Source organism: Staurois parvus, unplaced genomic scaffold (genome assembly GCF_062004578.1).
Source record: "Staurois parvus isolate SC_StPar_1 unplaced genomic scaffold, SC_StPar_1.0 ptg000071l, whole genome shotgun sequence".
NCBI classification, from domain to species: Eukaryota; Metazoa; Chordata; class Amphibia; order Anura; family Ranidae; genus Staurois; species Staurois parvus.
In genome coordinates, this window is record NW_028317867.1 from 4,245,415 (window position 1) to 4,258,126 (window position 12,712).

Here is a 12,712-nt window from a genome sequence, read left to right on the forward strand (position 1 = left end):
GTGCGCCCACCTGTGCCCAGCAGTGCACCCTCCTGTGCCACCCAGCAGTGCCACACACCTGTGCTCAGAAGTGCCACCTACCTGTGCCCAGCAGTGCCACCCACCTGTGCCCACCCACATGTGCCCACCAGTGCCGCCCACCTGTGCCTACCAGTGCCACCCACCTGTGCCCATCAGTGCAGCCCAGCTTGCCCCATTTTTACCTGTTACCCCCCCATGCCCCTTCCAGTGACCCCCACCCTGCTCCCTCCTATACTGACTCTACTTCTCCCTATTCACCCCACTTTTTTTCCAAACACAGCCCCCCCCCCCAACCAGACCGCTTCCAGACCCTGCGACTCCTGACTCAGCTCCCCACCCTGTGTCCTCTTTACTGATCCTGCTCACTCAACCTGACTCAGCTTCCCCATCTTTTCACCAGTCACTCCCTTCCCCCAGTTGCCCCATTTTTACCAGTCACTCCCTCTATTTACTCCATCTCACCTGACCCAGCTTTTCCTGCTCACCAAGGAGCTTCCTTGGTCCGACCCATGTGCCAGTTCCTCTTAGCCAGCCTGTTTGATCAGCTCCACTGCTGTCTTTGCTCACTGTCCCCAATCACACTTCAGCATCCCAATTCTACTCTGGAGCCCCAGTACTGCATCTCCCTCAACTCCCAACGGGTGTCACCTAGCTTGCACATCTCCCCTCTAGCATCAGCCCTCACCAATGCTCTGCAACGTCACCTATCCCTCAAAAAACGATTTTACTGAAATCAATCCAGCCATGCTGAAATTCCTTCTATCATAGCAGGGATGTGAACCCAGGCCCTCAGGTATCCACTGCCCCAAAAGAGGAAGTGCTTGCAATGGCTCTAATAAAACAAGGGTTTATCCAACACAGTGACCAGATAATCCACAATAACAACAAGTACATGATAAGATCACTGCATGTTAGACCACATACCAAGCATCTTTGATGGTGGTTCAGGTGTGAAGCTCATGGACATGAGTTCAACTCCCTGTACCAGCAGGTGGTAGCTATGTGGTGGGAATTCATTGAGATTCAATAGAATTTATTACACCACAGATCTTTCAATAAAGAGGACATGTCATGCCTCATGTTTTCACAAGTGATGTTGTTCATCCCTTGTGATAGCAAAAACCTTAAAATAAAATAACATTTTTTTTAAAGTGCCCCCTTTCCCCCCATGCTCAGGCCTAAATGCGAATGCATACATAGGTCCCAAAGGCACATCTACGTGGTGACCGCAGCACACATGTGAGGCATCGTCACAAACGTCAGAGTGGGAGCAATAATTCAGCAATAATTCTAGCAGCAGGCCTCCTGTGTAACTTTGAACTGGCAGCCTGTAAAGTGTCACCTATTGATTATATTTAAGACCTTGCATTAAAATGTCTTTTATTCCTAAACATTTGCGATTTAAAATTGGCTGTGCAAATGTCGTATCACATAAAAAATTGCAAAAACCACCATTTTATTCTCCAGGGATTCTGATTTAAAAAAATATGATGTTTGAGGGTTCTACAAAATGTTTTGGGAATAAAATTCTGATTTTGTCATGGCCAAGGTAGCAGGTGGTTAAAGTTAGATATGCATAAAAGTGGCCACCCGCCCAAGTCTATAACTGGCTTATGAAGCAAGGACACATAAACAGGCATCACATAGTGAAAAAAAGGGGGGAGAGAACAATGTTCTTGGACAACTTGCCAGCCAGCTTGCTAACAACCGAATTAACCTGTCTAACAGTATGCGTTTATAACAGGGGTTTAGTTAGCACACATTTGCAAATACATACGTAAGCCACAGAGCCACGACACGACACCCTGATCATCTGTGGTCCTAACTCTAAAATTTATGAGTCCCCATAGTAGAGGCACATGCATTTAATGGATAGATCAAGGGCAGGTGGACCTGAGGGAGCCACCCCTCTTAAAGGCAAAGGAGTGCACTGGACCCCAGCATGTAGCACAATGGCAACCAGGCCCTCAAAAGTACGATAAGGCCCCTGCATTTTGGCCCAAAGCATATGTATTGCTGATGATGGCTCAAATGGTAAAATATTGGCTCTGTAAGTGCAAGGTCATGAGTTCCAATCCTCCTACCCATGTGATAGTAATTGTGCCTAGCAAATGACTATTGGGGCACCAAAGCCTGGTCTGAATTTCTGGGTATTTTTCTTGGTTCTAACAATGGATTGTAATAATGGAGAATCACAGACAAGACGGGTTCTAAGGCCAGTTCACACCACAAAAACACACTCAGGCGTGTTTTTGCTTACAGTTCACACCACACTCTGTTCCGGTGCGTTTTTGATATGTTGTGCTGTTTTCCAATACAGTTTTGTGCAGAAAATGCCCTATTTTGTGCCCTATTTTGTTTTCTGCACCAGAACTGCACTGGAACCTACTGTACTAGTGTGAACTAGGGCCATTGGAATATATGGAAAACACAGTGCATGCATTTTTTATGCAGAAAAAAATGCACTGGACTGCATCTAGTGTAAACTAGCCCTAAGGGCCAGTTCACACCATACAAATGCAGTCCAGATGTGATCCAGATGCGTTTCCGCATGCACGTTTTGGACACATTTTTGGCGTGTTCCAGTGTGTTTTTGATGCTTTCCGGTTATTTTTTTCCCCCTCTCTTTTTCTTCAATTTAAATAGTAACGTGCGTTCCAGTGCATTTTTTTGCATTCCAGTGCTTTGTTTGATACATTTTAACACGTTCCAGTACAGTTCTGTGCAGTATTTTCTACTTTTTTTCTGCAATCAGAACGCACTGGAACGGCAAGCACTGATGTGAACTATGACATTGACAACCATATAACCTATTTTCTGTGTGTTTGGATGCAGAAAAAAAAACAACTGAAACGCATGTAGTGTGAACTGACCCTAAGTCACCCATCTCACCACTGCAATTTAAAATCACATGATTTGTGTGCAATTTCAGTGTGATTTTGGGCCATTTCAAACCATAGAAACGGAGTCCAGATGCGTTCCAGATGCATTTCTGCAAGTGCCTTTTTGGCATGTTCTACTTTATTTTCTGCAACTGGAACACACTGAAACTGCAAGCACTGATGTGAGCTATGACATTGACAACCTGATGTGAACTATGACATTGACAACCTACTTTCTGTGCGTTTTGGATGCAGAAAAAAAGCACACTGAAAGGCATGTAGTGTGAACTGGCCCTTAAGGTGTGATTTCTGAAGACTTTATTGCTACTTGTGAAGATTTTCAATGATTTCTTTCAATTTACAGTGCGATTTCCATTATATTCTATGTATGTGAAATCACAACAAAACTGCACAAAAAGTAATGCTAGAACTACTTTAGAAATTGTGCTGCAGCAAATCGCACATGTTAAGACACTGACATTAATTAGATGCGATTTCAGGTGCCATTTCAATTTCCCAATCGAACCTGAAATCGCACCGGTATGACCAGGCACTAAGGGCTTCTTTACATGGGCAGCCAGGGGCTGGTAAAAGCAAGCAGTTACCACCCCCTAAGCACCTACCTGAACACTGAATGCAGTTGCTTGAATGTATTCTGAACACATATTGTACAAAGTTATGTGCATTTACCCTCTTAAAGAGCCTTGTATGATATCATCTAGCCCACAGAGCAGCCTTGATTGCAATATGTTATTTCTCTTTTGTTATTTTTTTCTCACCTTTGTGATTATATTCTGTATATTTGTTTTGTAAAAATGTGTAAATGTTCAATAACTATAGAATGCAAAAACAAGCAGCTGCTTGGGCTGTACAGATGCTTTGCTTTGAAGTCATATAAAAAATAAATAAAGAGCATATTGCATTTGACAGTTGATACTGCCTCTGAGAGTGACCAATTCAAATGAATAGGGCCACACTGCAATCGCATGTGGTGCATCTGCGCTTTTATTTTATTTATTACAGGTACTTCTATAGCGCCGTCAATGTATTGTACATTCACATCAGTCCCTAACCCTCAAGGAGCTTACAATCTAAGGTCCCTAACTCACATTCATACATATACTATATATTGCCAAAAGTATTGGGACGATTGCCTTTACACACATATGACCTTTAATGGCATCCCAGTCTTAGTCCGTAGGGTTCAATATTGAGTTGGCCCACCCTTTGCAGCTATAACAGCTTCAACTCTTCTGGGAAGGCTGTCCACAAGGTTTAGGAGTGTGTCTATGGGAATGTTTCACCATTCTTCCGGAAGCTAATTTGTGAGGTCAGGCACTGATGTCGGACGAGAAGGCCTGGCTTGCAGTCTCCACTCTGATTCATCCCAAAGGTTTTCTATCGGGTTGAATTCAGGACTCTGTGCAGGCCAATCAAGTTCCTCCACCCCAAACTCGCTCATCCATGTCTTTATGGACCTTGTTTTGTGCACTGGTACGCAGTCATGTTGGAACAGAAAAGCCATCCCCAAACTGTTCCCACAAAGTTGGGAGCATGAAATTGTCCAAAATGTCTTGGTATGCCGACGCCTTAAGAGTTCCCTTCACTGGAACTAAGGGGCCAAGCCCAACCCCTGAAAAACAACCCCACACCATAATCCCCCCTCCACCAAACTTTACAATTGACACAATGCAGTCGGGCAAGTACCGTTCTCCTGGCAACTGCCAAACCCAGACACATCCATCGGATTGCCAGGAAAGCGTGATTCGTCACTCTAGAGAACATGTCTCCACTGCTCTAGAGTCCAGTGGTGGCGTGCTTTACACCACTGCATCCAATGCTTTGCATTGCACTTGGTGATGTAAGGCTTGGATGCAGCTGCTCAGCTATGGAAATCCATTCCATGAAGCTCTCTACACACTGTTGTTGTACTAATCTGAAGGCCATATGAAGTTTGGAGGTCTTTAGCTAATAACTCTGCAGACAGTTGGCAACTTCTATGAACTGTGTGCTTCAGCATGCGCTGACCTTGCTCTGTCATTTTTACTACCACTTTGTGACTGAGTTGCTGTTGTTCCCAGTTGCTTCCACTTTGTTATAATACCACTAACAGTTGACCATGAAATATTTAGTAGCAAGGAAATTTCACAGATGGACTTATTGCACACGTGACAACCTATCACAGTACCATGCTGAAATTCACTGAGCACCTGAGAGTGACTCACAAATGTTTGTAGAAGCAGTCTGCATGCCTAGGTGCTTGATTTTATACACTTTTGGCCATTGAGGTGATTTGAACCTGAATCCAATGATTTGGAGGGGTGTCCCAATACTTTTGGCAATATATTGTATACTAGGGCCAATTTAGACAGGATCCAATTAACCTACCAGTATGCCTTTGGATGTCAGAGGAAACCAGAGTACCTGGAGGAAACACACGCAGGCACAGGGAGAACATGCAAACTCCAGGCAGGTGGTGCTGAGGTTCGGATTCAAACCAATGACCCTAGTACTGCCAGGCAGAAGTGCTAATAATTTAGCCACTGTACATTTTGAGGGCTAAATGTCCTCTGAAAAATGATTCTGTTTATTGCTTTTCAGAGAGAGCTCAGTGTAGCCCCATGTGTGAATAAGACCTTGCATTCTGTTTCTTTTCGGTTATTATATAGGTGTCCTGTGTGCCATATAATGTGTTAATTTGGACATTGGTGCTCAGGGCTGGACTGACCATTTGGGCACTCGGGCACTGCCTGAGGGCGCAGGGTCAGTAGGGGGCCCCATGAGCTGCCCCTGGTACCTTTTATATGCTTTTTGGGTGTGGTTTGAATGTGGGCGAGGACACAGGAGCCCCATGAACCCCTATTGCCTGGGGGCCCCATGAGTTGTCAGTCCGCCCCTGTTGGTGCCCCATCCCAAGTACATTAACTTTGCCTGAGCTACAGAGAATCTGTTGACTCTTCTCAGCAATCTTCCCCCTATATTGGTCTTGCTGGAATTGTAAAGAACTGAATACATAAAAAGTATGAGAAATCCTTTGCTGCCTCCCCCTTTGACCCCTCCACCCATGTACAGGTCCTGAGCCCCAGCTGCCTCCAGGGTGTCTTTCCTTTGTCTGAGCTGCTGTCCTGTAGACACTGTGTGAGGAGGAGGGTGAGGAGGATGAGGAGGATGAGAAGGCTGCACATGACATGACTGCTCCATCCCCATGTGTAGAGGAGGTAAGAGGTGTGAGCTGCTCCCTAGGTATGCAGGGTGTGTGTGTGTGTGCTGCTGGGGAGATGTGCTAGGAGCATGTGACTGCTCTTCCATTGCCATGGTGTGGCAGCAAGCAGCAGCTGCAAGGAGAGCAATGGAGGCAGCCTGACAGCCAGCCTGGGGAGCAGACAGTCCCAGCACTGGAGGGGGGATCACCACCATCATCACCACCATCAGCAGCAGCATCATCAGCAGCAGCAGCAGCAGGCTCAGCCACCTCCATGTACAGCTGTGTAAGGTAGGCTCTCTGTCTATTGTCCATGTCTGGAGCGGCTCCTCCTGTCTGTCCCCCGACTGCTTTGTTCCCTGATCGTCTATTAGATACATTATAGACTATCATCGCAGACACAATCCGGGCTCAGCCTTTCCCATGACTCACTCCAGGCAAGAGTGCAGCGATCCATTGTGGACTTCATTCACTGCTTTCTCATCACTAATGCCCTTATCGATATTCTCCTGATTTCCCATCTATTTCGGATTTTCAGCACTGCTGATGACAGCTGGAGCACAATATACTGCCTGCATGGCTCTATGCTGCACTGATGCAGGGGTTAATAGTGGGTATACTGGTGCTGTGCAGCATTGCAGGGGTCAATAGTCTGTTTACTGCTGTATTGATCCTTGCAGCATTGGAGGGGTTAATAGTGTGTACACTGCTATATTGATGCTGTGTGGCATTGGAGGGGTAAATAATGTGAACGCTGGTATCCTGATGCTGTGCAGCACTGGAGGGGTTAATAGTGCGTATTCTGCTATACTGATCTTTCCAGCATTGGAGGGGTTAACAGTGTGTACATTGCTATACTAAGGCTGCCCAGCATTGGATGGGTTAATAGTGTGTACACAGCTATACTGATCTTTCCAGCATTGGAGGGGTTAATAGGGAATACACTACAACACTGATGCTGTGTAACCTTGCAGGGGTTAGTAGTGTGTACATGGTTATACCGATGCTGTGTAGCATTGGAGGGGTTAATAGTGTGTACACGACTATACCGATGCTGTGTAGCATTGGAGGGGTTAACAGTGTGTACATTGCTATATTAGTGCAGTGCAGCACTGGAGGGCTTAACAGTGTGTACACTGTTATACTGATGCTGTGCTGCATTGGAGGGGTTAATAGTGTGTACACTGTTATACTGATGCTGTGCTGCATTGGAGGGGTTAATAGTGTGTACACTGCTATACTGGTGCTGTACAGCATTGGATGGGTTAATAGTGCGTACACTGCTATACTGGTGCTGTGCAGCATTGGAGGGGTTAATAGTGTGTACACTGCTATACTGGTGCTGTGCAGCATTGGAGGGGTTAATAGTGTGTACACTGCTGTACTGGTGCTGTGCAGCATTGGAGGGGTTAATAGTGTGTACTGTACACTGCTATACTGGTGCTGTGCAGCATTGCACAGGTTAATCATATGCCCCCTGCTATTCTGTCACTGTGTAGCATTGCAGGGGTTAATAGTGTGTACACTGCTATACTGGTGCTGTGCAGCATTGGAGGGGTTAATAGTGTGCACACTGCTATACTGGTGCTGTGCAGCATTGGAGGGGTTAATAGTGTGCACACTGCTATACTGGTGCTGTGCAGCATTGGAGGGGTTAATAGTGTGCACACTGCTATACTGGTGCTGTGCAGCATTGGAGGGGTTAATAGTGTGCACACTGCTATACTGGTGCTGTGCAGCATTGGAGGGGTTAATAGTGTGTACACTGCTATACTGGTGCTGTGCAGCATTGGAGGGGTTAATAGTGTGTACACTGCTGTACTGGTGCTGTGCAGCATTGGAGGGGTTAATAGTGTGTACACTGCTATGTTGGTGCTGGGCAGCATTGAAGGGGTTAATAGTGTGTACTGTACACTGCTATACTGGTGCTGTGCAGCATTGCACAGGTTAATCGTATGTCCCCTGCTATTCTGTCGCTGTGTAGCATTGCAGGGGTTAATAGTGTGTACACTGCTCTATAGTGGTGAGCAGCATTGGACGGATCATTAGTGGGTATACTGCTCTGTAGTGGTGTTCCTCCATTGATAGGGACCCCCTCCCTGGGGCGCAGAGTGTAGTACATCCAGCTGGGATATATGAGTGATTTCCTGGGGCAGGAACAGGCTGCAGATGACACTAGTGGTCTGTTGGAGGCAGCTCCATACATCTCATACAGCAGTCCTGTGCTCAGTGCCTGGAGAACCCTGCAAACCGACACACTCCATCCATTGTGACGGCGTCAGCATGTGGGAATAGAGTTCTTATAGAAAACATTGTCTCATCCAGAGCCCTGAGCCTTTGTCATTAGAGATGTAATTGTTTATTGATGGAGCGTACACACAGAAGGTGCATGTCCTTTAAGTGGACCTTTGTTCCTAGGGTTTTCTAGAGGCATTTATATATGAAACCATGCAAATGGAAATGCCTTTTTCTGCATCATAAATTGTTATATACCATTTTCCCAAATGTCATCACTGCAGGATGCTATCGGAGCTGCTACTTGTTGTCAGTAGGCCAGATCTTCTGTGTAATGCATATCGGTCACAGTTGCTTCAGTAAAATATACAACTGTCCATTTTACTGCAGAGGGATATATTTGTTATAGCATTTTGTGCTTAGATTAATTGTAAAAACTGGCCATACACAGCTCAACTTTCACCCAATTTCAGTGAATCAGCCACAATTTGAGCCATGGGTGGCTCTGTCAGCACCACCCAGCAAAAGAAAAGTTGATTTTTTTTTTGGTCAAATAACTTTTCATGTTCAGGATTTCAAGGTATATAAGTCAGCAGATATAATATGAGGTTCTGTGCCATGTTTAAACATCTAGGTTGAGGGCCTTACATGCAAAACCGAAGACCCTGAAAGAAAGAATAAATAAGGACCTAAGCAAAAAGCGAAAAAACCTCCCAGGATAAAGGGAGGAGGGGAGGGATAGGGAGGAGAACTGGGTGGAGAACCAGGGAAGTCGGGTCATCAGAAGCAGGGATGGAGGATCTATCCTCTTTCTAGGACAAAATAATGGTCTGGGGGTCCTGCAAGTTTTGGAAACACTCAAAGAATGAAATGGTCTAAGGGGATTTGTCTAGTTCACTGTGCAACCAAGGCTCGGATATTGTCCAAGTCAGTATATGCCTGCCGACAGGTCCATATGGTCAGTGCTGTCCTCTGTTATCAGGGTCTCCATCACCATGATGTCGTTGAGTATTTGGGCCCACTCCTAAAGATGTGGAAGAGAAGTAGTTTTCCCTTGGTGGGAGATGGCATCATGAGCAGTCAACGGGCAATGTCTCAAGATTCCTTAAAATTAGAATTTTTCATCAACTTTTGTTGAAGGAGCCAGGCAAATACTCAGTCCAACAGAGTCAACATCCATTTAGATGCAGTCACTGCTCGGTTGCTGGCTGTTGGAATACAATAGCCGGCATTGCAGATTACTGCATGCTCTTTAGTGTTAATAAAGATCAAGTCATTTCTCTTTTGCAACCCATAGTTGTCCGAAGTTCACATGTTCACCTGCCCAATGGATCCAGTGTTAACCTGCTATAATCTGCCACTATGCTGCTGCAGGCCGTGTCCTGTGCTGCCATCTTTGTTCCTGCTGTCATCAGGTGTTCCTGGTTCAGGCAGCCTGGTCCCCTGAAGATGTGTGCCAGGCCTGTCCTTGGAATGGCTGCTGCCAATGGAATGTGAAGCACCCTGGGATATGTGATGTACATATTCCAGGGGCCTTCACCGCAGAGGAGACATCATACTGACTTAGGTGAAAATGGCAACCAGGAGGGGCAGAAAGGACCATAAAAATGGAAAACAAAAAGAATAACAAAGAAAAAAATCATGCTGTTTTAGATTAAGGAGGAAAGAGAGCAATGCTGTCTTGTGTATCCAGGGGGTTCAGGTCCTCTTAGCCTAGGCTCTCACTCCGAGTCGCACAGGAAGCTCATCGCACCAAAGTAGTGCATGCACCAATTCTGATCATTTTGTACCATGCGATCTAGTGCAGGCAAACGTACTGCATTTGGGGTGTTGTTCACATTACACTGTTGTCCACTGCAGATCACAAGGGCAGTGCACTTTGAATGTGGTGCAATAAACGCATACAGGTTTCCTACTCCGCATTCTAGTGTGAGCTGGGGCTTAATGCTTCATGCAAACAGGCAGTACAGCATGAAGAGTCTGTGTAATGACATTCCCGGGACCTACTGTGTCACGTGCAGCCACCATTGCTATGCATTAGAAGAGGTGGCTGTATAAAGTTGTGCGCTGGAGGTTCATGTAAAGCGCCTGAATGCGCAATGACATGCACGCTTTCTGCATTTGGAGCATACTTCAGTGCTTATGTGGGTGCTTTACACAACCCCAGCGCACAATCTCATACAGTTCCTCCTGTAACCCTTCTCAATAGGTGGCTGTACGTGGCTATAGAAGGTCCTGAGAATATCATTACCAGGCTCTGCATGCTTTACAGCCCCCGTAGAGCCAGGTGAATGAGGCCTAAGGGTACCCATAGTCATCCCATGCTGACCAAGACCTTGAACTCCACCAAAGCAATGCCAGGGCATATTTCCACCTACAAAGCAAACTGTCAGCTGCTTGTGCCATCTGCAATTAGTGAGTTTTACTATGCAATAACAACGCCTATATTCATCAATATGGCAGTCTATTAGCCAGCATATATCTTCTTATATTTGTGATATTTTCAAGGTCAATTCAGAAAGAAGTGCATCATTGTAAAATGTAGTAATTGGAAAAGCTGGTCTTTTTTGTCAGATCTGCAATACTGTAATGAATTTCCCTGACTGTGGTCTTGGTGGCATTATTCTAAACATAGACTTCCAATAGAGCAGTTGGATTGGTAAGTAGTCTAGCATGCAGTGAGTTAGTCTAGGTTCACATCTAAGCGTTTTCCACAGCATTTTGCAGAAACGCACTTAAGTCCATTTAACATAATAATAACATAATACTAATAATTTCCTATGGGACCACACGTTCACATCTCTGCGTTTTCACCCGGTGCTTTTTTGGAAAGGGTCAGGGACTTTTTTAAACGCAAAAAGTTAAGTTTTTTGTTCTATAGACTTCAATGGAGACGCTGCAGAAAAGCATGTAGTGTATTTTTGCTGCGTTTTAATCTGCCTAGCAATAAAAAAAACACGCAAAATGCATTAAAAACGCATAAAAAATGCACTGCAGAAATGGATCAAACGCAAACTGCATAGGTGTGAACCTAACCTAAATCCAGGGCTGGCCCAGCATATCATTCATAGGGCCTACCCCCCTAGATTAGGAAGTCTTGCTTTGATCACACCTTACTGATCCTTCATGTACCTTTGATGTGGGTTATTGAGGCTGCCAATGTGTAAAGAGTTAATAGAAACCTAGTATCTGCCTCCATGCTTTGTGAAAATTTAATGCCTGCTCAATAATGGTTAGGAAACTGATCTGCTAGTGGGAGTGCTGAAGGGGGGTGGACAGATAGAAAGGGTAAGTGCTGTTTATGGCTATGAGGCTGCTGGTAAATATTCCCCAGCTAATTTTCAATTCATTAACCTGTCAGCCAGATCTGTGTGTTCCCCATAAAGCTCAATAAGTAGGGTTGCTGTTTTTACTGTCATTGTGGATCATTCTGTGCATGGGGCCACTGATAGAAAACATAATTTCTCTAATATCACAAATAGTACAACCAGAGGAAACAAATAAACAAAGCAAGGACATTTGTAAAAAAATAAGAATAAATAATAATAGTCATCTTCAGATTTTCAATAGGCATTCTTGGAATCCAGAAGGAATGTATTCCCCCAAATGCAAATTGGTATTATTCAGGATGAACACTGCTAGTGTCTATGAAATGCTACCTCTCTGCACCTGACTGTCACTGTAGTTAGATATGCAGCCCATTGCTGTCATTGTATTTTGTATGTTTATGCCGAACATAGCTCTTCTGCTAATTATAGGAAACCTAAAATCAATATAAATTTCCTGTACATTTTAGAAGCACAGAGAAGCAAATGCTGCAGTAACCTGGCCATACAATCTCAAACTTTTTAAAGAAAGGGCCAGTTTACTGCCGGATTGTGCCCAGTGGGAGTAAACCATGCCCGATCTTTGGTATTAGGGGGAGAAATAGTTGGTGTGAATGGGAGGAATAGAGCCCAATTTTTGTTGTCAGTGGAAGGAATTATGCCTCATTGTTGGTGTCAGTGGTATGAATTATGCCCTATTGTTAGTGTCAGTGGCAGGAATAATTTCTCAACGGCCAGATAAAGGCAAGCAATCGGCCGCATCCGGCCCCAGGGCCGCAGTTTGGAGACTACTGATCTAAAGCATGGATGCCCAACCTTTTGACTTTCCTGGGCCACACATAAAATACAATAACAATAAGGATAGATGATAAGCAGAAAAAGTCAGGCAGATCACAAATTAGTGATCTCTGATATAGATAATATACCTATCTGAGTAATAAAACTTCATTTTTTGTGTAATATTTTTTATTATAAAAGAGGGCAACATAAAACTAGTGTGATATTTGATAAACTAACACAGCAATATCTGATTCGATGCATGTAGT

The 12,712-nt window shown here is 44.7% G+C and overlaps 1 protein-coding gene across 2 annotated transcripts in view; it reads left to right on the top strand.

Moving 5' to 3' along the window:
• The first annotated feature begins 6,046 nt into the window (after positions 1-6,046).
• CRACD (capping protein inhibiting regulator of actin dynamics) overlaps positions 6,047-12,712 on the top strand; it is a 229,809-nt gene continuing 223,143 nt past the window's right edge. The window contains exon 1 of one of the 2 annotated variants that reach the window (XM_089669279.1): positions 6,047-6,121. The gene's annotated coding sequence lies outside the window, so the exon portion shown is untranslated. Of the gene's footprint in view, positions 6,122-6,149; positions 6,397-12,712 lie in introns of those variants that run through there. The other variant, XM_089669278.1, reaches the window with a different exon arrangement.